Source organism: Hemiscyllium ocellatum, unplaced genomic scaffold (genome assembly GCF_020745735.1).
Source record: "Hemiscyllium ocellatum isolate sHemOce1 unplaced genomic scaffold, sHemOce1.pat.X.cur. scaffold_1768_pat_ctg1, whole genome shotgun sequence".
NCBI lineage: Eukaryota > Metazoa > Chordata > Chondrichthyes > Orectolobiformes > Hemiscylliidae > Hemiscyllium > Hemiscyllium ocellatum.
Window position 1 is genome coordinate 70679 of NW_026867873.1, and position 24666 is coordinate 95344.

The following is a 24666-nucleotide window of genomic DNA, read 5'->3' on the forward strand; positions in this document are numbered from 1 at the left end:
TTCCAGATGTTGAATTTTCGGTTGGTTTAAAACATGTTTTGTGTATAAAGATTCTTTCAGTCACTGAGAGTTCTCTGCGTGTGGACGAAGTGAAGTTGGGGGTTTTACAAAAGGTAATGAAGGCAAAGCTGGAGGAATTGACAGACAAGCTGGAGTTGGAGTTGTGTTTGTCTGTGAGAAAATGAGAGATAATTACAGCGATAGCTCGGCAATGACATTTGGTGGAACCACCATCAGACTCTTTGGAAATGGCTCTAATTCAATTTGAAATGAGGTGCCTTGAACATGAGAAGGAATTGAAACCATTTAAATTAAAATGAGAAGTAGAAATAAAAGAAAAGGAAATGAAGAAGAAAGGGAGAAAGAGAGAGAAGAAAACCAGAGATTTTCAACTTCAAAAGTTAGTAATTAGAGAGGAAAGTGGACATAGAAGTTGTAGATGAAGGTAGACAGTAGGTTGGAAAGGATGATAGTGAGGATGAGCAATCCTTTAGTAGCCAAAAGCCTGATGGGGTTCTGTTTAAATATGCCCAGGCATTGTCTAAATTTGATGAGAAGGATGGAGAAGCCTTTTTAATTTTATTTGAGAAAGTGGCTAAACAAATACAGTGATCAGGGACCATGTGGATTTAGTTGATCCACTCAGAGCTGGTAGGTATTTGCATCCCGATCAGTGGAGGTACCTGGCCAGTAGGAGGAGGTGAAGAAAGCCATCTGAAGGGCATATGAACTTGGGCCAGAAGCTACAGACAGCGTTTCTGGAATCTAAAAAAAAACTCCCTCGTTAAGCGTGCATTGAATTTGAAAGAATCAAACAAAGTAATTTTGAAAGGTGGGTATTGGTATTAAAAACAGAGCAAAGGCTATGGCACTCTTAGAGAGATTCTTATTTTGGAGAAGTTCAATAATTCACTTCCTGCAGTCGTGAGAACTCGTGTGGAAGAGCAGAGAGTTACAACGGCAAGATTAGAAGCTGAAATGGCTGATGATGATTGGGTTCAGAAATCAAAGTTTGGATTCTGTGAGAGATGGAGAAGAATGTGTGATATCTTCTTGAAACATATACCTGTGAGAGTAAGGTTTACCGGCATAGGCCAGGAGTAGCAGGTAAAGAGGTTATAGCATTAAGCGGTACAGAAGTATGTAATTCTTTTATGCAGAGACATGAGGAGCTATGTCACTCAGAGGGAGTATTGGAGAGATGAGAAGTGCTCCATTATGTAACGTGCGGTTGGAGTGTCCAGTGGAAACATCAACAGATTTATTCCACAATGGAGAAGGAGGCCTTCAGCTTAATGTTGGCGTTACGACATTTCAGCATTTAAATTGCAAATAACATACATGAGACAAATCTTTATCACTGATCGTGACCCCTTAAAACTTTGGGGACATTCAGGTGAAAAAATACCAGTCTGTTTCGAGTGAGCTAATCATTGCTGCCATTCAATTTGAAATTATACAGGTGACAGGGCGAGAAAACTAAGTTTTGGCACATTCTGGAGACATGGATGAAGAAAGACAAAGGCATTCTGTGGCAGTAGTAAAATGATTGAAATCGAATCTCGTTGTGAACATTTATATGCTCAGAGTCAATATTATATAGTCATAGAATCACAGAGTCATAGACATGAACAGCATGGAAGCAGAAACTTCAGTCCAACCCGTCCATGCCCCCAGATATCCCAACCCAATCTCGTCCCACCTGCCAGCACCCGGCCCATATCCCTCCAAACCCTTCCTATTCATATACCCATCCAAATGCCTCTTAAATTGTATCAGCCTCCACCAAATCCTCTGGCAGCTCATTTCATACACGTATCACCCTCTGCATGAAAAAGGTTGCCCCTTAGGTCTCTTTGATATCTTTCCCCTCTCACCCTAAACCTATGCCCTCTAGTTCTGGACTCCCGACCCCAGGGAAAGACTTTGCCTATTTATCCTATACATGCCCCTCAAAATTTAATGAACATTTATAAGGTCACCCCTCAGCCTCCGACGCTCCAGGGAAGTTAGCTCCAGCCTGTTCAGCCTCTCCCTATAGCTCAAATCCTCTAGTCCTGACAACATTCTTGTAAATCTTTTCTAAACCTTTTCAAGTTTCACAACATCTTTTCGATAGGAAGGAGACCAGAATTGCATGCAATATTCCAACAGTGGCTGAACCAATGTCCTGTCCAGCCGCAACATGACATCCCAACTCCTGTACTCAATACTATGACCAATAAGGTAAAGCATACCAAACACCTTTTTCACTATCCTTTCTATCTGCGACTAATAGAGGAAGATTAGGAGGTCTAAAACGAATCCATCTTTGTATATTGACAGATCATTTTATTAAAGGTGGAGTTGTGAGGATACTATCACTATAAAAAGGTTATTTTCTCTTGCTTTTTTTAAGAGAGGTTTTAAAGGCAGAGTTGCGGATCTGCTGTCTGAAAACAGTTTAAGTAAATAACTGAGGATGCCTTTAGGTTTTATTAAAACGGTGATAACAATGGAAGGGCAGTGGCCAGCTCTCCCAGACCAGGGTTTCACGTTTTGTTTTTAGCTGCAGCATTCAGAAGCTGTTGGAGATCCCAGCAGGGTTAGAAGTTTCCATACATGATCCCTAGCTGCCTTTCTCTCTGAGATGGTTGTCGATGTTGATTTCTCCTGGATCTAAAAACTGCATGTAAGAATCTGTATTTGAATTGATCTTTGTCCCAAGCAGTGTATACCAAGAAGTTACGGTACCTATTGTTTGTGTAAGTGTACCAACATATAAGCTCTCCCAAAATTTTCTTTTCTTTGATTGTATTTTAACTGAAGCATTTGAATAGATTATATTTGGCTTAATGTCGTTTGGTTTGACCAGTCACAACATATCGGAATGCACACTTCACATCTATATTCAAAATAAGGAAAGGTTTGGATCTAAGCGGCCTTCTTAAAATATTTTGCGGGGATCTGGTCTGATCCACAATACTTGTAGCTGAGGGGTTTCTGACTGACTCCTGTAATTGAAAAGTTAGTGGAGGTGCTGGGGATGCTTTGCTGGAGCTTGTGCTGTGAGCTGCCTCAGACATTCAGTGAGACCGGAGGATTTGGTGACCCAACCTTGGATGGAGCATGGGGACTATGGTAACAGCATCTGGGTGTGTAACATGAACACCAAATAGAACAGAGGCTGCAGACAATGGAAGCTCTGAAACCACGGAGTGAGTGTGTGTAGGGAAAGGGATCTGCTGTATCCACTCCGGGTTTTCCAGGTGCAGCTTCCCAAGCTACACTTAACCCAGGAACAGAGTGTGAGGGGATCTGGACTGAACAAGGAGCTGGTCACAGAGCGGTGTCACCTTCTTCAACACGACCTGCAGCTTCACACCAGGGGGAAGACGGTGCTGCCGGTGGCTATTAGGGTCAGGGTTTCATTCAGCTTCTGTGATCCGAAACTTTCCAGGCCGGAGTCAGTGACAGCTCCGTCATCTCCCAGTATCTCAACATCAATGTCACCATTCGGTGATGGAGGATGTATATGGTGGATGAGGTCAATACATTGCTTCTCCCTCAGCGGGAAGCTGCCAGGTGTATCTTTATTTTCCCAGTATAGTGGGATTCCCGAAGGTGTATATGGAATCTGCAGAGTAGCCATTCCATGGGGAGAGGTAGAGGAACTGAAGGATCTCTCACTCGATTAATGTTACAGTGTGTCCATGCACAATACATTATATTGGTGAATACCCCTGTCCTGAAAGCAGCCATAGTTCCTTCATTCAGAAGCAGGCAGCCATTCCCATCGTCTACGGGTCTCCATGTAGAAAGGAATAATTGTATCTTGGATAAAGGCCGTCCCCTTGATACACATTTCAAAACACCATCCCCACCACCAACCAACCACATCAAAATATTCTATGTGTATGGAGAGCAATGTGGTCACTTGGAGTGTCAATGAGCAGACGATCAGGAATGGAGCAAAACCTTCCACGTCCGAACGGGTCTCAGTGAATCCCCCAATACCCAGTATCACTGAGTCCTGTAATCCCTCTCCATTTCAGTAACATACTGCCTTCCATTATTCCTGTAAATGAAATTACAGGTTATATTATGTTGTATTGCTCCTTCCAAATTATTATCCATTGCCTTGAACTTTCTGTATCTATTTGCAGACACTCCACCCTCTCTTGATAATTTAATCTCTTGCTTATCCAAGCGACATCACCAAACTCAGTATCTGGATATCTGTTCTAACCTCCTGATCATTGATGTAGATTGTAAATAGTTGAGGTCCCCGCAGTGGTCACTGTGTGACTCCACTGCTGACATTCTGACAAACTGATTAAGACTGACTTATCCGGAGAGCCTGCTTCCTGTTTGATAGACAGTCCTCCCTCTATACTGTGTAACACGGTCGAAAGGCTGAGTATGGATGAGGAGCATCAGTCAGGAATTCAACCTCTCGAACCAGCTCCGCCATTGAATACAATCATGGCTGATGTTATCGCGGCCTCTGTACCACTTTCCTGCTATCTCTCCATCCTAAGACATTTTCTTTGCAGGAATCAGTTGAGGGAACCATCTCTGAGCTCCTTCCAATATAACAATACACTTTCTTCATTGAGTAGAAAAATTCTTTACACACTACTCCAGTGTCATCTCACTAAGATCCTGTACAGAGGCAGCAAAAACATTACCAGGATGCTGAAAGGTTCCCACCCAGTTTAGAGCAGTCTCAAGCTCTCTAGGGTAATACACAGCATTGTCTAAAATCATTGTCCTTCTCTACTCCACATGCATAACGGGAGATCTAGAGAAAATCTCACAATAATGCTTGAGAAGAGCATGAATAACATGGCGAGATGACCTCTAACATTAATTTTGTTTAGAATCTGACTAGGCGAGGTGCCAGAGTACTGGAGAACGATTAATATGATTCCACTTCACAGTAATCATGATTTGGAAATGCCAGTGTTGGACTGGGGTGTACTAAGTTAAAAATCACACAACACCAGGTTATAGTCCAACAGGTTTAATTGGAAGCACACTAGCTTTCAAAGAACCGCACCTTCTTCAGGTGATTGTGGGGGACAAAATTGTAAGGCACAGCATTTATAGCAAAAAATTACAGTATGATGTAACTGAAACTACACATTGAAAATTACCTTGATTGTTGAGTCTTTCATCTGTTCGAAAAGCATGATAGTTTAGCTTCTTCCGTGTGTAAATCAAAAAACCTTTTTTTTAAAGTTGCATTCTCAGGTTAACTGTAACAATTGGGTTCGTTACACAATATGTAGAAGGTGTTAGCGCCCTGTGTTCTCTGTCTATGCCATGATTTTAGATCGATTCTAACCTAAAAAGTCAGATAACAGAGTTTTACTGTTTTTGAGCAAAGTGCAATGTAACTCTGCAAGTACAAATTCACCCCACAAAATGTATGTGCGCATGTGGGTCTTTGTGTCTGTCTGTGTGTATGTCTGAGTGGCTTGGGGGGGGGGGTTGTAAGTGTGAGAGAGAGTGTACATGTGTGTGCAGTGATTGCAGAGTGTCTTACTTCAGTGAGGGGGTGCATGTGTGAGTGTGGTAGTGTGTATGTGTCTGGGGTGGGGGTTTGCGAGTGTCTGTGAGAGAGAGGGTATATGTGCCTGCATGAGTGTAGAGTGGCCTCAGTCTCTGAGAGGATGCATGTCTGAGTATGGGAGTGTGTGTGTCTGTAAGGGTGTGCGTGAGTGTCTGTGTGCGTGTCTGTGTATATGTGTGTCCGTGTGTATGTGTGTGTATAGGAGTGACTCTGTGTGCTTGTGTGTGTGTAAGTGTGTCTGTGTGTGTATATAGTGCAATGGTGGTCACCTGTAGTATGATGAACCCAAGGGCCCAGTTGAGGCCCTCCCTATGGGTACTGAACTTAACTATCAGCCCCTGCTTGGCTACTTTTCGCTGTTGCCTGTCCTGAAGTCTGCCTTGGAGGATGGCCACCCGAAGGTCCGAGGTCGAATGTCCTGTACCGCAGAAGTGTCCCAACTGGGAGGCAACACTTCTGTCTGTTGATTGCTGTGTGGTGCCCATTCATCTGTTGCCATAGCCTTTGCTCGGTTTCCCCAATGTACCATGCCTCCAGGCGCCCTTGCCTGCAATGTATGATATAGACAATGTTGGCTGAGTCACATGAGTACCTGCCACGTACATGGTGGGAGGTGTCCTCACATGTAATGGTAATACCCATGTCCACATTCTGACAGGACTTGCAGCGCCTACCATGACAGGGTTGTATGGCGCTGTCCTGAAAGCTGGGCAGCTTGCTGCGAACATATGATCTGTTTGAGGTTTGGCGGTTGTTTAAAGGGAAGCAGTGGAGGTGTGGGGAAGGTCTTGGTGAGGTGCTCATCCTCGTTGATAATGTGTTGCAGGTCACGAAGAACATGGCATAATTTTTCAGCTCCTGGGAAGTACTGAAAAACGAAGGGTACCCTGTTGGTTGCCACAGCAAGGTACCGTAATAACTTCCTTAGGAGATAGACACGTGTTCCCTATAACAAAGTGACAAAACCTGAACACAATACTCCAAGTGCGGCCTTACCAAAGTCCTGTATAACTGCAACATAAATTCCCAACTTCCATACTCAATGTGCGGCGTGATGAAGGTCAGTGTGCCAGATGCCTTCTTCACTGCCCTGTCTACATGTGACTCCACTCTCAGAGAACCGTGCACCTGCATACCAAGGTCTCTCTGCCCACTACACCCCTTAAGGCCCTCCCATTCGCCGTGCAACTCCTACCTTGATTTGAGATTCTAAAATGCAAGTCATCACATATCTATATTAAATTCCATTTGCCATTTCTCGGCCCACTTCCCCACCTGATTAAGGTCCTGCTGCAATTTCTGATAAACTTCCTCACTGATCATGCTCCCAATTACTTTAGTGTCATCTGCAAACTTACAAATCATACCTTGTATAATCTCAACCAAATCATAGATAACAAACAGCTATGGACCCAGCCTCCAGTCTGACAAGCATCCTTCCGCTAAACCATCTGCTTCCTACCATCAAGCCAACTGTGCATCCAATTGGCCAGTTCCCCAGCATTCCACGTGATGTAACTCTCCAGAGCAGCCTGCCATGTGGAACCTTATCAAAGGCCTTACTGATATCCATAGAGACTATGGTTACCGCTCGGCCCTCATCAACCTTCTTGGTCCCTTCATCAACGAACTCTAACAAATTTGGGGAGCATGACCTCCCACTCACAAGTCTATGCTGACTGCTCTGAATCAAACCCTGTGTAAGTAATGGGTGCAGTCAATGGTGGGCTGTCCTTCATTGTAGGATGATTCAAGTACATAAGTAATGCCATCTTCCTGCTGTTGTAGAGCCTTGCTGAGACTATGGTTGGGACACTCCCTACGGATTTGATCTCCTTTGTAAGGAATGATCTCCTTACCACAGACACGGGTGATGGTATCACGAGGATAGAGTGAAGAAGCTGAGTGTTTAATCAGTACAGCTGTGAGAGAAGAAGAAACAGTGACGTTAAACACGAGGAATGGCAGCGATCACTTACTTCCAAAAGCGACATTGACAGGGTGAGAAATTCCATACTTTACCCAGGATTGGTTGGTTTGATTTATTGTCATGTGTACCTCAGTACAGGGAAACGCTTTATTTATGAGCAGTGGAGGAAGATCATAGTAAACATGGCCAGACAGATCATAGGGTGGAAATAGACTTGGACAGAGTAAGGCACACAGGTTACACTGAACAGGACATTCACTAGACAAGATCAACATGAACAAGATCAGCATTATTTGAACTTAGAGAGTCCATACATCAGTCTAACGTGACTTTCCTAATAGTTTATATGCCTACATTAACTCTCCCCACGTTATTGTGCAGCCGGCGAGTGAATCTGTACTGAACGCCATGTTGTTCACAATACACAACAGCAGCCACAATACCTTCATTCTGAAACAGGTAGCCATTCCCATCCACTTCCACGCTACACAGAGAACACAAGGCTGGCTTCTCGGAGGTGGAAGGTGCCTTCTTGTGACTTCACACAACACATATGGCTTCCCTCCTTACCGCGAGAAAATCACGTTAAAGTCCCACGTGTGTATCATGACAGACGGAGCTAAGAAGAACAACGTGGAGCAGTCTGTGTGTGCAGCCTCTGCTCCACTTGTTCACCATGTTAGAGCATCAGTTAGGAGACAGCGAGGACTGTTGATGCTGAAGATCAGAGTAGACAGTGGTTTGCTGGAAAAGCACAGCAGGAGAATCGACGTTTCGAGCATAAGACATTCATCAGGAATCAGCATCAATTACCTCATTCTGTCCCTGTGTAAGTGCATTGAGGTGGGAATGGCCTCCTACTGTTCCTGTGTAAGTCACTCAAGGGACTGACTGGCTTCTTCCTCGTCCGATTGGACACGGCCAAGGGCCTGACTGGTTATCCCTAGTTCCTGTATGACAGCTCGATGTGCTGACTAGTGTGATGATGCTATAGCTTTAAGAGGTTATTTTGTTCTGGTTTCTTTTACGAGAGAGATTGAATGACTGTTACCAAGCTGGCTTGTTAGGACCACTTGAGTAAATAACTAGTGAGGCCTTAGGTTTATTTTAATGCAGATGGAATGGGTATGGTCAGCTCTCACAGATTAGGATTTCTGGGTTTTGGTTTCTCAGTAACATCAGAAATTATTGGGGTCTCCACCGAGTTGAAAACTTTAGTGAATGTCTCCTGGCAGCTACTCTCTATGGATTTTCTCTTGATGCTGTTTTTAAATCCTGAATTGGAGAAATATTTGTGTCATTCAGTGTCTGAATATTCCTTTTTGCCAAGGGCTGTGTTCATGTGATTTTCCAGTATTGGAACAGTTCATTAGTATTAGGTCCTAGATCTATTATTCTGTTAACTTGTCCAATATAAATACATTATTCTAAATTCTTCTTTCTTTGGTTTTATTTCATCTATCGTGTTTACATAAATGGTGTTATGCTTCACACCGAGTTGTTTGACCACTCACATTGCATCTGGAACAGACACTTTACATTTTCTTTAAAATAAGAAAACATTAGAGTCTAGGCTACCGCCTTCAAATATTGTCGAGGGGTTCTGGTGTGGCCCATCACACTAGAATCCTTCTCTTCCTGAGTAATATGTTAACTTGTCCAATATAAATACGTTACGGGCGGCACGGTGGCACAGTGGTTAGCACTGCTGCCTCACAGCGCCAGAGACCCGGGTTCAACTCCCGCCTCAGGCGATTGACTGTGTGGAGTTTGCACGTTCTCCGCGTGTCTGTGTGGATTTCCTCCGGGTGCTCCGGTTTCCTCCCACAGTCCAAAGATGTGCAGGTTAGGTGAATTGGCTATGCTAAATTGCCTGTAGTGTTAGGTAAGGGGCAAATGTAGGGGTATGGGTGGGTTGCGCTTCGGCGGGTCGGTGTTGACTTGTTGGGCCGAAGGGCCTGTTTCCACACTGTAAGTAATCTAATGGCACTGAATGGGCTGTCCCTGTTCTTCTCCAATAGTATCAATGGGCTGAACGACTTCCTCATATTCCTGTGAAACCAGTGAGAGGTGCAGAATGATCTCTTATTTTACTGTGGCAATCCTTTATATGAATGTTATGGACTCTTTAAAAGCACAAGCCTCAATGGAGTCCATGTCTTGCTGCACATGGACACAGTCCAGTTCAGGAGCTGACGGGGGCGTCAAATTGTGGAATCCTCAGTGACCACCCCCACTTCGGATCTTATGGTGGGGAGGGTGTGGGCGGGGAGACATTGATGAAGCAGCTGAAGATGTTTGTGAAGAGGAAGCTTCCCTGAGGATTTTCCAAACAGGTGACCCAGGACTGAGATGGTGAACATCTTCCTTTGTGCCATGTTTGACTCCAAACACTGGAGAGTTTTCTCTGATTCCCATTAAGTTCAGATTTGTTAAGCTCCTTGATGTCAACAGAAGCCTTGATATCAGGGCCAGTCATTTTTACCTGACCCCTTGTGTCCTGTCAGAGAGGTGAGGGCGATGATGAATTGGGTATGAAAGAGGATTTGAGACCAAGAGCAGATCAGTCATGATCTTAGTGGAGGACAAGGCAGGTTTGGGGAGTGAACGACCTGTCCCTGTGTCTGATGTTCTCACATTCTGTTATTGGAAAGTTAGTGGGTGTTATTTTCATGAATGTTCTGTTATTGAATGTTGCCGTCAGGGAGACCAGAGGATTTTGTGAGCCATCGCTGGGTGAGGTATGGGGGCTGTATTCATAATGAATTTGGGTCTACAATATGACCAGCTAATTGAGCATAAGTTTCAGAGAGGGGAAGTTCTGTAAAGAGAGATGAGGGGCCTCTTTCATACCCAGCCTGGGTTTTACAATTACATTTCCCAAATCACCTCAACGGGTGTGGGACAGTCTTGAAGGGCTGAATGATCTCCTCTGTTTCTGTGCAACAGGTTATAGAAGTAAGTAACCTCTAAATGCTCCTGCCTAACAGGTTTAATGGGCTGAATGGAACACAGGACCACGGGATTGAGGGACAGGAGTGAGTCATTAGATACGTTGAACCTTCTCCACCAGGCACTAAGATTCTAGCTGATCAGGTTGGGGTCTCAGCCCCACTTTCCTGTCTGCGTCCCATTATCCATGACTCAGTTCTCTGTCATATATTTTACTAACGCAACTTTAAATCAATGTGAACGTAGAGGCACGATAAACTTCCAGTGAAGAGGATTCGGATTTGAACGGTACTTTCAGAATTGTTCGTCATCCCTCTTATAGAATCAGAGAGTCATACAGAACGGAAACAGACCCGTTAGTCCAATCTGTTCACTCTGTTGAGATTTCAAATCTGATCCAGTCCCATTTACCAGCATTTGGCCAATATCCCTCCTCTTTCAGATACTTTTTAAATGTGCGATTGTAACTGCCTTCAGCACTTCCTCTGAAAGCACTTTCTGTACGCACACCACTCTCTGTGTGAAACATTTATCTTCAGGTCCCTTCTAAATCATTCGCCCTCTCCCCTTCAACCTATGCTCTCCTGTTCTGGACTCCCCTATCCTGGGGAGCAGAACGTGGCTGTTCAGAATATCCATGTCCCTGATGATTTTATAAACCTCTATAATGTCACCCTTCAGCCTCTGACACCCCAGGGAGAAACACCTCAAACTAATCAACCTCTACCTAAAGCTCAAACCTCCAGTCCTGGGACATCCATGTAAATCTTTTCTGCAGAAAACCGAGTTGTACGCAGTATTCTTACAGTGGCCTCACCAACATCCTGTACAGATACAACATGCCACCACAACTCCTATACTCAATGCTCTGACTGATTAAGGCAAATTTGTAAAAGTGTTCTGTACCGCACTGTCTGCATTCAACTCCACTTTCAAGGAACAATCTACCTGCAGCCCTATGTCCGTTTGTTTCACAACACTCACCAGGACCTTACCATTAAGTGTATCATTTCTCCCCTGATGTACCTTCCCAAAATGCGTAACCTTGTATTTATCTAAACTAAACTTCATCTGTCACTCCTTGACCCTTTGTTCCATCTATTTGTGGTCTCGTTGTACTCTGAGATAATCTACTACAGCACCTTTCTGATGTCATCTTTAAACTTACTATCTATGGCCCCAATATCCACATCTAAATCCTTGACATAAATGATGAAATGCAGTGAACTCAATACTGATTCTTACAGCACACTGCTGCTCACAAGCCTCCAGTCTGAAAAATACCCCTCTTCCTTCAAGCCAATTGTGATTAGCTTCCTCTGTATCCCATGTGACCGAATCTTACTGATCTACCAATCGGAATGTAATGAACACCTTGCTGAGGTCCATATTGACAATATCTACCAAACTGCCTTCATCAATCATCTTTGTCACCTCTTCATAAATCTCAATCAAATTAATGAGACATGATTTCCCATGCAGAAAGCCGCGTTGTCTACCCCGATCATCCCTTACCTTCCCAAATGTTAATCTAAATCCTATCCCTCAGGATCCCCTCCAACAACTTACCCATCACTGACATCAGGCTCACCGGTCTATAGTTCCCCGGCTTTTCGGGTCACTGTTTCCTTTTCTAGTCCCACTCCTCCACTGCTCACAACAAATGTTAAATGTAACCAGGTCGGTGATATAGCCGATGATATCGGTCTCAGACTTGGTCAGGGTCAGTTTTAGGAACAAGTCAGGCTAGTTTCTTTAATCTGCTAAAACAACACGTTTATGATCCAGAGCAATGTGACACCAACTATGATGGAATGATGAATGGCAAACTGTTTGGATATTGCAAATAAAGAATCCATATTTCCCTTTCTAAAAACACTGACACACACACACACACACACACACACATTCTGCAATTTCACGTTGAAAGAACCTTGTCCAAATATTAGTGCAACTAATGACAAAAGGAAAAATTGCGAGATTGTCCAAAATGTTATTCTGCTTCTGAAGATATTGTACTCACACAGCTGCTAGCAATGGGATTTTATCCTGGGAGAGTTGGATTTGGCTGAATTCCCTTTGCATTAGGCTGGTGGGAGGTTCCAGGTTAGCACAGTGGCTCAGTAGTTCGCACTGTTCCATCACAGCATCAGGGGCATGAGTTCAATTCCAGCCTCGGCGACTATCTGTGTGGAGTTTGCATCTTGTCCCCTTGTGTGCGTGAGCTTCTGATGGGTGCTCCCGTTTCCTCCCACAGCCCAAAGCTGTATAATTCAATAGTCCATAGTGTTCAGAGATTTCTACTTTAGGTGCACTAGTCAGTTGTAACTGTAAGGCCATGGGAAGGTTACTCTTTGGAAGGTTGGTATGGACTTGTTGGGCCGAAGGGCTTGTTTCCACACTGCAGGGATTCTATAAAAATAAGAATGGTAACAATAACAGTAGAGTTTTGTTTTAGCTCGCACATGTTACTGTGATGAGGAATAATGAAGGAGAGAGAAAGAGTGCAATAGGCCGTTTCTTCTCGGGTAGATGACATTTTCTCCCTCTCTGAGTTGAATCACACAATAATGTCATTCTCTCCCAAACTGGACCATATGAGGTCTCCTTGTACATTGTCCAAACTATGTCTCCATCACATTCCCTGTTCCATGTCGGTGCATCATTGCTGCTGTCATACACAGAGTCATACCCTGAGCAGAAAATGGTCTCTGTCAATTTGAAGATGTTTTTATATGTCCCGGCGTCATGAAAACATAAAATGTTTAATGTATTCAGAATACATAGAACATAGAACATAGAACAGTCCAGCACAGAACAGGCCCTTCAGCCCACCATGTTGTGCCGACCATTGATCCTCATGTATGCACCCTTAAATTTCTGTGACCATATGCATATCCAGCAGTCTCTTAAATATCCCCAATGACCTCGCTTCCACAACTGCTGCTGGCAACGCATTCCATGCTCTCACAACTCTCTGTGTAAAGAACCCGCCTCTGACATCCCCTCTATACTTTCCTCCAACCAGCTTAAAACTATGACCCCTCGTGTTAGCCATTTCTGCACTGGGAAATAGTCTCTGGCTATCAACTCTATCTATGTCTCTCATAATCTTGAATACCTCAATTAGGTCCCCTCTTCTCCTCCTTTTCTCCAATGAAAAAAGTCCGAGCTCAGTCACCCTCTCTTCATAAGATAAGCCCTCCAGTCCAGGCAGCATCCTGGTAAATTTCCTCTGAACCCTCTCCAAAGCATTCACATCTTTCCTATAATAGGGCGACCAGAACTGGACGCAGTATTCCAAGTGCAGTCTAACCAAAGTTTTATAGAGCTGCATAAAGATCTCACGGCTCTTAAACTCAATTCCCCTGTTAATGAAAGCCAAAACATCATATGCTTTCTTAACAAACCTGTCCATTTGGGTGGCCATTTTAAGAGATCTATGTACCTTCACACAAATATCTCTCTGTTCCTTCACACTGCCAAGAATCCTATCCTTAATCCTGTACTCAGCTTTCAAATTCGACCTTCCAAAATGCATCACCTCGCATTTATCCAGGTTGAACTCCATCTGCCACCTCTCAGCCCATCTCTGCATCCTATCAATGTCCCGCTGCAGCCTACAACAGCCCACTATACTGTCAACGACACCTCCAACCGTCGTGACATCTGCAAACTTGCTGACCCATCCTTCAATCCCCCCATCCAAGTCATTAACAAAAAATACAAACAGTAGAGGCCCAAGGACAGAGCCCTGTGGAACACCACTCACCACAGACTTCCAGGCAGAATATTTTCCTTCTACTACCACTCGCTGTCTTCTGCTGGCCAGCCAATTCTGATTCCAAACAGCTAACACAGATACCTGTGTTAAAATGAATGTTTTGTTTTAACAAATACAGAAATTGCTGGAAAAGCTCGGCAGGTCTGTCAGCATCCAGATGCCTTTTATATGATGTAGTTGTACCAGCCTCCACGACTTCGTCTGGCAGCTCATTCCATACACACACCACCCTCTGTGTGAAAAGCTGCCCCTTAGGCGTCTTCAAAATCTTACCCCTCTCACTTTCCACCAATGTCCTCTAATTTTGGACGCCCCTAACCTGGGGAAAAACCTTGACTACAAACCCTATCCATGACCGTTCTGATATTATATACCTTTATTGCTGTGAAATGTGACTTCAATCAACACGAATGGCTGTACTTTCAATAATCCCGGGATAAATGCTGAAATTCAACACCGACACCTATTCTTTCTCCATCAAGTCACAATTCTAAAACCAGTTTAATCAGTTTGTTCAGATATATTAGGAGACACTGCTGTGGGATTTACACCTAGACCTTTGTGCCCGGAGGTAGGGACACGAGCACCACTCGGCAATACCCATAAAGCTGTAACATTATTCTCCTGTGTGTTTGTTCATCAGCCTGTTATGACATGCTGTGACATACCTCTGCAACAGGCAGGACATGACTCCACACCTTCTGGTCCAGAGCTAGGAACACTACCAAACAATTTCAGTAATTGGAATCAAACCCAGAGCCATGGCTCAGAGACAGGGACACTACCCACGACACTACTATACCCAGATTTTGGGTCACATTTTAAGAGGCAGCGTTCAGCTCGGTTGGGATTTATTATAATCAGGTTACCATTCCTGAACTACACAAAACATTTTGTTTTGTTAAACAAGTGCAAGATCGAAATTAACTATGAACATCTTTAATCGCTATTATCTGTAGTCTGCAATATTAGGGAAAGAAATCCTGCAGACACACTCTGCCCAATGAAGGCTCTCAAACACATGTTTATTACTGAACACCAGACAAGAAGAAAGACCATAATTTCTGGTCCCAGAACACCAATCAGTATAACCCAACTCTCACGTGTGTCTACCCTCTGCCTAAAACCATGAAATGATACCAGGCCGCTGATTACTGTCCAGCCTCTCCTCCCCACTGACTGTGTCTGCAATCCGTCCCTCCTCCCTCTAACCACACAAGGCAAACCAAGCTCAGGGTCTTTGTGAAAATCAAGGCCGGAGTGTGCAGGCCTCCTGGAGAGGGGAGGGCATTTTAAAATTAAACGGGGAAGGTGAGGAGGTGGTAATATCACTCATTGGCCGAGGCGTGGCAGATGGAGTTTAGTTTGGATTAATGCGAGGTATTGGATTTGGTAAATCAAACAAGAGTTGGACTTATACAATTAAACGTAGGGCCTTTGGCAGTGTTGTAGAACATAGACCTCGGCCATCAGGTATAATTCTTTAAAAGTTGCATCTCATATAGATAATGTGGTTAAGAAGGTGTTTAACACACTTATCTTCAATGGTCAGACCTTTGAGTATCGGAATTGGGACGTCATGTTGAGATTGTACAGGACATTGGTGAGACCTCTTCTGGAATACTGTGTCCAGTCTGGTCATCCTGCCCGCTGATTCCATAGGCACACCACCCTCTGGGTGAAACAGCTGCCCCTTAGGTCACTTTTAAATGTTTCCCCTCTTAACCTACAACTATGTCCTCTAGTTTTGGTCTTCACTACCCTTATAAAATACATTGACTATTCACTTTGATATCATTGACCTTGATGTTATTAAGCTGGAGAGGGTTCAGAAGAGTTTAACCTGGATGTTGCTGGAAATGGAGGGATTGAGCTATAAGGAGAGGCTGAATAGGCTGGGACATTTTTCACTCGAGAGTGTGAGATGGAGGGGTAACTTTGCAGAGGTTTATAAAAGGATAAGGGGTACAGATAAGCTGAAGGGCTGATGTCTGTTCGCTAAAGTTGGGGATTCAAAACTGAGGGATATTTTAACGTGCGAGGAAAAAAGATTTACAAAAGTCAGGAGAGGTAATTATTTTAGACAGAAGCTGGCTTGTGTGTGGAATGAACTTGCAGAGCAAGTGGTGAAAACAGGGACAGTTACAACGTTTAAAGGATATTTAGATCAGTGCATGGATAAGACATCAGTTTGGATGGTGCTGTGAGCAGCTGCCCTCTCCCTCCCCCTCTCTGAGTGAATCCCTGTTGGTTTTCACCCTCTACCAATGACTGTGCAGTGGCGTGTGGAGACCAGCAGAGGGTGGCATTGCATCACTTTCAGCACCACAGAGACTGCCCCACACAGAGACACACAGATACACACACAGTAATTGTTAGGGCACAGCATAGATCTCATCTGGTAATTTAAACTAAACATAAATAAATGCTCAATTCGCCTCGTAAACTGTTAAATATGAGTGACAGAGAACTCCCAAATTCCACTGTTTAAATAAAAACAACAATGTAGTTTTTAACACTGAAAGTGAACTGAAAGAGACCCTCTATTTCTTAACTGCTTATAACCCGACTCCAGCTCTACAGTAATATACTGTTTCTGGGTCTGCCATCCTCTCATATCACAGGTACTTGCAAGCTCTCAGTTCAGAGCAGCATTCACCCTCGCTTAAAGGTACAGTACACACTTTCACCTTCATCCCATTATACCCTGATGAATATAGATAAGTGGAACCTATCCGGATTTCTCTTGCTCTGTGGTTTGTCAATATTTCATCTACTCTGTCTCGAATGTGTCAAGACTTTTGTTATTCCATTGACAGTATTTGACTCTGTCTGTGGGAATATGTCAGTATTTCACTTGCTCACACTCCTGTGTGCGGGGCAGGATTTCAGATGTTTCATGGGCACTGTGACACTGTGACAATCTTAATGTTTGTAAACGGTACCAAACCTGCAAGAATTGTAAAGTCTATGGAGGACAGTGTGGAACTCTAACAGGACAGTGACATGCTGGTAGACGGGGATCAATGCAGAGCAGTATGAGGTGATGCACTGTGGTATGAAAGATAAAGAAAGACAGTTTAAAACAGGCTGTGCCATTATAAAGGGGCTGCAGGAACAGAGAGCGCTGGGTGTATATGAGCACAGATTGTTGAAGATGTCAGGACAAGTGGGGAGAGCAGTAACTATCACAGATTAGTGTCAGTATCTGAGCTGTTTACAGGGGGAGGTGTAGGAGGGAGCCTCCGTGCTCCCTTACTGGGAGGTGGTGGTGAGGATGTGTTGTGAGCCCACCCTCCTGCCCCCCAAGACCGTGGGGATTACATTTGTACCAGCTCGACACAGAAGGGAGATGGCATCAGGGCCACAGCTTCTAAGTTGTGCCGGGGGGAAACGGAGCTGCCAATGGGTTTAAAGTGAGAATTGCCCTTCACTGAGCATTGCTCCTTACTCAGTCGGTGGAATGTGGATGTTTCAGAATCTCCACACGAGGCATCCCGGTTCTCTCCGGCTCGTACCAGGGTCCTCCCCACATGGCGGGGGGAGGGAGGTGAGGGAACGGATATCGGGCACTCCACCACCTGGCTTGGCACTTTCTGTCCTATTCCAGGCTGTTTCCCCTGGAATGGGAGAAAGGGAGGGAGGGATGGTGGAGGTGGGTGGCCCTGCTGTTAGTGCTGGTGTAGGTGAGGATAATGGCTAATCGTGAGGTTTTCAGAGGGAGTCTGTAGACAGTATTGTATCCATGCAGTGTAATTGATGTGGGAGGTGGGGTAAAGTGGACGGGGTGACAGAGAGAGAGAGAGAGAGAGAGAAGGTGCTGCATGCGACAGTGACAGTGTTGGAGCATGAGCCTTATTCGGGGGTCGGTGCTATAACAGATATACCGTGAGTGTGAGGGAGCAGAGAGAATACAGTGACCCTTATCCTGACAGAGCGGGGAAGGTTATAGATGCTTGTCCTGTATTGCTGGACACTACTCCCATTCACAAAGCTGTAGAACAAATGCTCATTCAAAACTCTCCATCATTTCACCTCACACCAATCTCCCTTTTTCCCATCTTTCCTGGGAACACAGGCCCATGTTACAGGATGTTATCGAAGTGTCTACATTTCAGCATTCTGAAACCTGGGAACACATCCTTCCATGACACTGTCTCTCAGTTTCCCCCTCTCTGTCTATACCCCACACCCCTTCCATGTGGTGATATTTAAACTGATTCCCCCACCATCTCTCCCTGTCAGTGATGTTCACACCCACAGCACCCCCTTGTCAGTGCAAAATGGAGATATGGAGCTGGAAATGGGTGGGAGCTGCACATCCTGTCACTTCCAGCATGGGCTGCAAGTTTCCCCACACTGGGCAGTGATCTAACACAGTGTTACTGATCAATGCACTGGGGTGGTGTACACAGTCCTACATGGTGGGAGGGTAACTGCTCCTGGGTTACAGATCAATGCACTGGGGTGGTGTACACAGTCCGACATGCTGGGAGGGTAACTGCTCCAGGGTTACAGATCAATGCACTGGGGTGGTGTACACAGCCCTACATGCTGGGAGGGTACCTGCTCCTGGGTTACAGATTAATTCATGGGTGATCACTGCACAGGTCTCTGTGCTGGTCAGACTGTCTGGCTGAGGTTTATAGATAATACAATGATGTGGTCAGTGCAGCTCCCCGTGCTGGATGGATATGTAGCCTGTGCACAGTACATCATGGTGGGAGAATGGATAGAGGGGAAAGGTGATGGACAGGTCAAGGAGATCCCCGGAACGTTCTGTCCCTGACATTCTATAACTGACATGCCCCGGAACGTTCTGTCCCCGACATTCTATAACTGCCATTCCCCGGAACGTTCTGTCCCTGACATTCTATAACTGACATTCCCCGGAACGTTCTGTCCCTGACATTCTATAACTGCCATTCCCCGGAACGTTCTGTCCCTGACATTCTATAACTGACATTCCCCGGAACGTTCTGTCCCTGACATTCTATAACTGCCATTCCCCGGAACGTTCTGTCCCTGACATTCTATAACTGACATTCCCCGGAACGTTCTGTCCCTGACGTTGTTTGTTTGTGAACGGCCGGACGTCAGTGAATTGAACAAACGATAAGATCCCGAGGGAAGAGATCCCGTTCCAGGGAGAAGGAGACACTGTTCCGAAGGCCCCTCAGGCAGTTAAAGGGGGGAATACGTTTTCCCTGCGTTTACATTTCTCCACGACACAGGATCGACCACAATTTAGACCAAAATACAGAAATCCCAAACTCCGTTTGTCTTCAGGAAACTGGGAGAGGATCCTTCAGGACAGGAACGTTCCCACCCTCCGTATTAGGAACTGGGAAGGAGTGACCTGTGTCTGCTCTCGAGTGATCGAGTGTGTGGGAATGTTCTAGAAACCATCTGTCCTTAACGATATGTCTCTGTGTGTTTGGGGAGGGAGGGTTTCTTGTGGTTGATGTCACATTTTTGTCAGTAATTCCGACCTTCCCATTTGTTATTCCAGCTCCAATTATTTTAATAAATCCCTGAATACAGGGACACATTTGAAAATCTCACTGGGTCCCCGATCAAACGGGTCCCTTTGCCTCCAGGCTGATGGATAATGGGTTTGTTTTCCTTCCTCACAGTTAACGTAGTGACCATCTACGTCCTGCTTTATAAAGATTGTGGATTGTCTCCATGTGTCAGACGTTACCTGGGGGCCATGGCAGCGGCGGATCTCCTGGTCATTATCCTCGACCTGATCCTGAGACACATTCCCATTGTTTATCGGGAACAGTTTTATTTCCTGAAGGACTCCGTCCCCGTGTGTAATATCCACGCCGTCCTGCTTTATGCAGCCACTGACTGCTCTGTCTGGTTCACCGTCACTTTCACCTTTGATCGGTTTGTGGCATTTTGTTGCCAGAAGCTGAAAAGTAAATATTGCAGTGAGAAAACGGCGGCTGTGGTTCTGGGAGCAGTGACTGTGCTGAGCTGTTTAAAGAACATTTCCTGGTATTTTATGCTCACGGCTCGGTATTGGCTGGGGAACGCCCCCTGGTTTTGTGATGTAACAGACGCTGTTCAATTCTCCAGTGTCTGGGTCACAATCGAGTTCCTCCACCACATTCTAACCCCGGGTGTCCCATTTCTCCTGATTCTGCTGCTCAATGTTCTCACCGTCAGACACATTTTAGTGACCAGCAGAGCCCGCAGGAGACTCCGCGCTCACACCAATGGGGACGCTCAGTCTGACACAGAAATGAGAAACCGAAAAAAATCCATCATTTTACTGTTTGTGATCTCGGCCAATTTCATCCTGTTATGGTCAACGTTAATGCTGTATTCTATATGGAACCGGATATCTTGGATTGTGGAAACCCCTCTGTATCTCGATGCCTTTGTGCAGGAATTGGGCTTCATGCTGCAGCTCCTCAGTTGCTGCACAAACACCGCGATTTATGCCGTGACCCAGACTAAGTTCAGGCAGCAGCTGAAGAATGTGCTGAAATATCCCTTCACCCAAATCCATCCATCCATCAAATTCCCTCATTAATCACACCATCCGGGATTTTCTCATTTCAGTTCAGTGTTTCAGCGATGGAGCAGCCTGTCGCTATGGTAACAGACTGAGGGGAGCGCTGGTTTGTCCCTCCTTATCCCACAGGGGGTTACAGGGAAACATTTCAATGTTTCTCACAACTCAGGGGCCAGTGAGAAAAGGCACCATCCCACTGACTGTATCCATCACTTCCATTTGTAACCAATAAAAATGCTGATTACAGCGTGCCGAGCAGCAGAGGGACCGATGTTGTTGTGTGTCTTTGTGTTGGAGAAGCTGAGCTGGAGAGAGACAGACTCAGCCCCAAGTCCTGGTCCTCAGGGAAGGGGAGGGCACCGCGCCCTGAGCTCAGGAGCTGGGGTTAACTCCCTCTGTTCCCCCCACTCCAACCTGGCCTCCCCATTACCTCTCCCCTACTCTTTCTCCTCAATTCTCTCTCTCTCTCTCTCTCTTTCAGCACACACTCTCTTTTCCAAACCTTTCCCTCATCCCCCCCTCTCTCTCCCTCACACACACCCGCCAACCCCGGTTTCTCCACCTGCCTCCACTTTCCCTCTCCCCCTCTCTCTCTCTCATGCCGTCGCAGTCTCCCTCCCACAATTCCATCTCTACCCCATTTTCCCCACCCCCACACGCAGCCTCACCCTCAAACATCCCCAGTCTCTGGGTCAGATGGAGAGGGAAGGACCAGGGAGACAGAGTGTGTCAGAGAGAGGGAGGGAGGGACAGGAGGGAGAGCGATTCAGTCAGAGAGAAACGGAGGAAGGTTGGGGGGGAGAGAGAGAGAGAGAGACTGATTGAGGGGGGTCAAGAGTGAGAGATGGTGGAGGGAAAGTGAAGGAACGGGGGGAGAGAGAGGGGGCAAGGGAGAGATAGGGTGAGATAGGGGAGGGCGAGAGATGGGACGGAGGGAGGGGAGGGAATGTCAAGAGGGAGGGAGAGGCCGAAAGAGGGGATGGGAGAGAGAGGGAGCACGAGAGAGGGGGAGGAAAAGGGAGAGGGAGAGGGAGAGGGCGAGGGCGAGGGCGAGAGAGGGGAGGGTGGTAGGGGAGGGAGAGAGAGGGGAGAGGTTGAGAGAGGGGAGGATGAGATAAGGAAGTGAGGGAGGGGAGGGCAAGAGAGAGGAGCACGAGAGGTAGGGAGAGTGAGAGAGGGGAGGGGAGAGAGGGGGGAGGGCGAGAGACGGGAGTGCGAGAGAGGAGGAGGGCGAGAGAGGAGGAGGGCGAGAGAGGAGGAGGGCGAGAGAGGAGGAGGGCGAGAGAGGGGAGATCGAGTGAGGAGAGGGAAGGGAGGGGAGGGCGAGATGGTGGGAGGGCGAGAAAGTGGGGAGGTCGAGAGAGGGGGAGGGGGAGAGAGAGGAGTGCGAGTGAGGGGAGAGGGAGGTGAAGGCGAGAGGGAGGGAGAGGGCGAGAGAGGAGAGTGCGAGAGAGGAGAGGGAGGGGTTGACGAGAGAGGTGAGAGGACGAGAGAGGGAGGGAGAGAGAGGAGGGCGGAAGGGAGAGGGCGAGAGAGGAGAGGGCGAGAGAGGAGAGGGCGAGAGAGGGGAAGGAGGGAGGGGAGGGCGTGAAGGAGGGTGAGGGTGTGAGAGGGAAGCGAGGGAGGGGAGGGCGAGAGGGGGTGAGGGTGAGAGAGGGGAGTGTGAGAGGGGTAAGGCGATAAAGGGGAGGGTGAGAAAGGGGAGTGAAGGAGGTGAGGTTGAGAGGGAAGGAGAGGGCGAGAGAGGGGAGAGCAAGACAGCGGAGAGAGTGTAAGAGGCGAGGGCAAGAGGGAGGGAGGGGCCGAGAGAGGGTAGGGAGGGAGGGGAGGGCGACAGAAGGGTGAAGGTGAGAGAGAGGACGACGAGAGAGGGTAGGAAATTGAGGGCGAGAGAGGGGAGGGCGAGACAAGGGAGAGAGGGAGGGGAGGGCGAGAGAGGGGAGTGAGAGAGGGGAGTGCGAGTGAGGGGAGAGAACGCAGGAGGCTAGAGTGGAGGGCGAGAGAGGGGAGGGAGGGAGGGGAGGGCGAGAGAGGGAGGGAGGGAGTGGAGGGCGAGAGAGGGGAGGGAGGGGAGGGGAGGGCGAGAGAGATGAGGGAGGGAGGGGAGGGCGAGAGAGATGAGGGAGGGAGGGGAGGGCGAGAGGAAGACAGAGGGTGAGAGAGGGGAGGGGAGAGAGGGGGAGCACGATTGACGGGTAGGGCAAGAGAGGGGAGACGAGGGGGATGGAGAGTGCAAGAGAGGTGAGGGACGGTGGGGAGGGGAGACAGAGCGAGGGGGAGACAGAGCGAGGGGGGAAGAGCGCGAGGGGGAGAAGAGCGCGAGGGGGAGAAGAGCGCGAGGGGGAGAAGAGCGCGAGGGGGGTGCAGGGCGAGGAGGGTGCAGGGCGAGGGGAGTGCAGGGCGAGGGGGGACAGAGATGTGAGTAGCGAGAGTATAACAGAGAGAAGAGGACTAAGAGATGGGTAGAGAGAGAGGTGGACAGAGAAAAGGGGATAGAGAAGGGGACTAGGAGATGGGGACAGAGGGATGGGGGGGACACAGAGGGATGGGGGGGGGACACAGAGGGATGGGGGAGGACACAGAGGGATGGGGGAGGACACAGAGGGATGGGGGGGGACACAGAGGGATGGGGGGGACACAGAGGGATGGGGGGGACACAGAGGGATGGGACAGAGAGTGGGGAACAGAGAGAAGGGGACAGAGAGAGTCGGAGAGAGAGAGGGGAACAGAGAGGGTGGACCGAGGGAGGTTGGGACCGAGGGAGGGTGGGCAGAGAAGGGAGTGACAGAGAGAGAACGACAGAATTAGGGGGACAGAGAGACATGGGGACGGGGAGGGGACAGAGAGAGTGCGGGACAGAGTGAGGGTGACAGAGAGAGGGGGGACAAAGACAGGGGAACAGAGAGATTATGGACAGAGAGGTGGGGGACAGAGAGAGTGGGGGACAGTGTGAAGTTGACAGAGAGAGGGGGTACAAAGATACGATGGACATAGAGAGGGGGACAGAGCGAGGGGGATAAAGAGAGAAGGGGAACAGCGAGAGGGGGATAAAGAGAGAAGGGGAACAGCGAGAGGGGGACAGCGAGAGGGGGGACAGCGAGAGGGGGGACAGCGAGAGGGGAACAGAAAGTGAAGAGACAGAGAGAGGGAAATAAAAGGAAGGGGACAGAGGGGGGGGTCAGAGTGAGGGGGACAGAGAGAGTGGGACAGAGGGAGGGGAACAGAGAGTGGGGACAGACGGAGGGGGACAGAGAGAGGGGGGAAGGTGGGGACAGAGAGAATAGGGACAGAGAGACGGGTGACAGAGCAAGCTGGGACAGAGAGAAGAGGAACAGAGAGAAGGGGATAAAGAGAGATGGGGAACAGAGAGAAGGTGAACAGAGAGAAGGGGACAGAGAGAGTGGGACAGAGAGAAGGGGAACAGAGAGAAGGGGAACAGAGAGAGAGACGGACAGAGGGAGGGGGGACAGAGAGATGGGGGACAGAGAGAGTGGGGGGCAGAGAGAAGGGGACAGAGAGAGTGGGACAGAGAGAAGGGGGGACAGAGAGAAGGGGAACAGAGAGAGAGACGAACAGAGGGAGGGGGGACAGAGAGATGGGGGGCAGAGAGAGTGGGGGACAGAGAGAGTGGGACAGAGAGAAGGGGGGACAGAGAGAAGGGGAACAGAGAGAGAGACGAACAGAGGGAGGGGGGACAGAGAGATGGGGGGCAGAGAGAGTGGGGGGCAGAGAGAAGGGGACAGAGAGAGTGGGACAGAGAGAAGGGGGGACAGAGAGAAGGGGAACAGAGAGAGAGACGAACAGAGGGAGGGGGGACAGAGAGATGGGGGGCAGAGAGAGTGGGGGGCAGAGAGAAGGGGACAGAGAGAGTGGGAACAGAGAGAAGGGGGGACAGAGAGAAGGGGAACAGAGAG

The 24666-nt window shown here is 47.5% G+C and overlaps 1 long non-coding RNA gene across 1 annotated transcript; it reads right to left on the reverse strand.

Annotated features, from left to right (window-relative positions):
- Positions 1–7637: 7637 nt before the first annotated feature.
- Positions 7638–20393, reverse strand: LOC132810558 (uncharacterized). The gene is made up of 3 exons (XR_009642924.1): positions 19928–20393; positions 14212–14304; positions 7638–12851 (listed from the first exon to the last, which is right to left on the reverse strand). It is a non-coding gene; the product is annotated as an uncharacterized LOC132810558 (long non-coding RNA).
- Positions 20394–24666: the final 4273 nt, after the last annotated feature.